Source organism: Oncorhynchus keta, unplaced genomic scaffold (genome assembly GCF_023373465.1).
Source record: "Oncorhynchus keta strain PuntledgeMale-10-30-2019 unplaced genomic scaffold, Oket_V2 Un_contig_3902_pilon_pilon, whole genome shotgun sequence".
Classification (NCBI taxonomy): Eukaryota; Metazoa; Chordata; class Actinopteri; order Salmoniformes; family Salmonidae; genus Oncorhynchus; species Oncorhynchus keta.
The window spans coordinates 37,501-40,000 of NW_026287492.1; the positions used below are offsets into that span (position 1 = coordinate 37,501).

Genomic DNA, 2,500 nt, shown 5'->3' on the forward strand with positions numbered 1-2,500 from the left:
CTCTCCTGACAACCAGAGAGGCAGTGTGGGTAGAATGAGAGGGATCTCTCCTGACAACCAGAGAGGCAGTGTGGGTAGAATGAGGGGATCTCTCCTGACAACCAGAGAGACAGTGTGGGTAGAATGAGGGATCTCTCCTGACAACCAGAGAGGCAGTGTGGGTAGAATGAGAGGGATCTCTCCTGACAACCAGAGAGGCAGTGTGGGTAGAATGAGAGGGATCTCTCCTGACAACCAGAGAGGCAGTGTGGGTAGAATGAGAGGGATCTCTCCTGACAACCAGAGAGGCAGTGTGGGTAGAATGAGAGGGATCTCTCCTGACAACCAGAGAGGCAGTGTGGGTAGAATGAGAGGGATCTCTCCTGACAACCAGAGAGGCAGTGTGGGTAGAATGAGAGGGATCTCTCCTGACAACCAGAGGCAGTGTGGGTAGAATGAGAGGGAGCTCTCCTGACAACCAGAGAGGCAGAGAGGCAGTGTGGGTAGAATGAGAGGGATCTCTCCTGACAACCAGAGAGGCAGTGTGGGTAGAATGAGAGGGAGCTCTCCTGACAACCAGAGAGGCAGTGTGGGTAGAATGAGAGGGATCTCTCCTGACAACCAGAGAGGCAGTGTGGGTAGAATGAGAGGGATCTCTCCTGACAACCAGAGAGGCAGTGTGGGTAGAATGAGAGGGATCTCCTGACAACCAGAGAGGCAGTGTGGGTAGAATGAGAGGGATCTCTCCTGACAACCAGAGGCAGTGAATGGGTGACAACCAGAGGCAGAATGAGAGGGATCTCTCCTGACAACCAGAGAGGCAGTGTGGGTGACAACCAGAGAATGAGAGGGATCTCTCCTGACAACCAGAGGCAGTGTGGGTAGAATGAGAGGGATCTCTCCTGACAACCAGAGAGGCAGTGTGGGTAGAATGAGAGGGATCTCTCCTGACAACCAGAGAGGCAGTGTGGGTAGAATGAGAGGGAGCTCTCCTGACAACCAGAGAGGCAGTGTGGGTAGAATGAGAGGGAGCTCTCCTGACAACCAGAGAGGCAGTGTGGGTAGAATGAGAGGGATCTCTCCTGACAACCAGAGAGGCAGTGTGGGTAGAATGAGAGGGATCTCTCCTGACAACCAGAGAGGCAGTGTGGGTAGAATGAGAGGGATCTCTCCTGACAACCAGAGAGGCAGTGTGGGTAGAATGAGAGGGATCTCTCCTGACAACCAGAGAGGCAGTGTGGGTAGAATGAGAGGGATCTCTCCTGACAACCAGAGAGGCAGTGTGGGTAGAATGAGGGATCTCTCCTGACAACCAGAGGCAGTGTGGGTAGAATGAGAGGGATCTCTCCTGACAACCAGAGAGGCAGTGTGGGTAGAATGAGAGGGATCTCTCCTGACAACCAGAGAGGCAGAATGAGAGGGTGGGTAGAATGAGAGGGAGCTCTCCTGACAACCAGAGAGGCAGTGTGGGTAGAATGAGAGGGAGCTCTCCTGACAACCAGAGGCAGTGTGGGTAGAATGAGAGGGAGCTCTCCTGACAACCAGAGGCAGTGTGGGTAGAATGAGAGGGATCTCTCCTGACAACCAGAGGCAGTGTGGGTAGAATGAGAGGGATCTCTCCTGACAACCAGAGGCAGTGTGGGTAGAATGAGAGGGATCTCTCCTGACAACCAGAGAGGCAGTGTGGGTAGAATGAGGGATCTCTCCTGACAACCAGAGGCAGTGTGGGTAGAATGAGGGGGATCTCTCCTGACAACCAGAGGCAGTGTGGGTAGAATGAGAGGGATCTCTCCTGACAACCAGAGAGGCAGTGTGGGTAGAATGAGAGGGATCTCTCCTGACAACCAGAGAGGCAGTGTGGGTAGAATGAGAGGGATCTCTCCTGAGGGATCTCTCCTGACAACCAGAGAGGCAGTGTGGGTAGAATGAGGGAGCTCTCCTGACAACCAGAGAGACAGTGTGGGTAGAATGAGAGGGATCTCTCCTGACAACCAGAGAGGCAGTGTGGGTAGAATGAGAATGAGAGGGATCTCTCCTGACAACCAGAGAGGCAGTGTGGGTAGAATGAGAGGGATCTCTCCTGACAACCAGAGAGGCAGTGTGGGTAGAATGAGAGGGAGCTCTCCTGACAACCAGAGAGGCAGTGTGGGTAGAATGAGAGGGATCTCTCCTGACAACCAGAGAGGCAGTGTGGGTAGAATGAGAGGGATCTCTCCTGACAACCAGAGAGGCAGTGTGGGTAGAATGAGAGGGATCTCTCCTGACAACCAGAGAGGCAGTGTGGGTAGAATGAGAGGGATCTCTCCTGACAACCAGAGGCAGTGTGGGTAGAATGAGAGGGATCTCTCCTGACAACCAGAGAGGCAGTGTGGGTAGAATGAGAGGGATCTCTCCTGACAACCAGAGGCAGTGTGGGTAGAATGAGAGGGATCTCTCCTGACAACCAGAGAGGCAGTGTGGGTAGAATGAGAGGGATCTCTCCTGACAACCAGAGAGGCAGTGTGGGTAGAATGAGAGGGAT

The 2,500-nt window shown here is 53.7% G+C and overlaps 1 protein-coding gene across 1 annotated transcript in view; it reads right to left on the reverse strand.

Moving 5' to 3' along the window:
* LOC127924272 (E3 ubiquitin-protein ligase TRAF7-like) overlaps positions 1-2,500 on the reverse strand; it is a 69,917-nt gene that overhangs the window by 34,256 nt on the left and 33,161 nt on the right.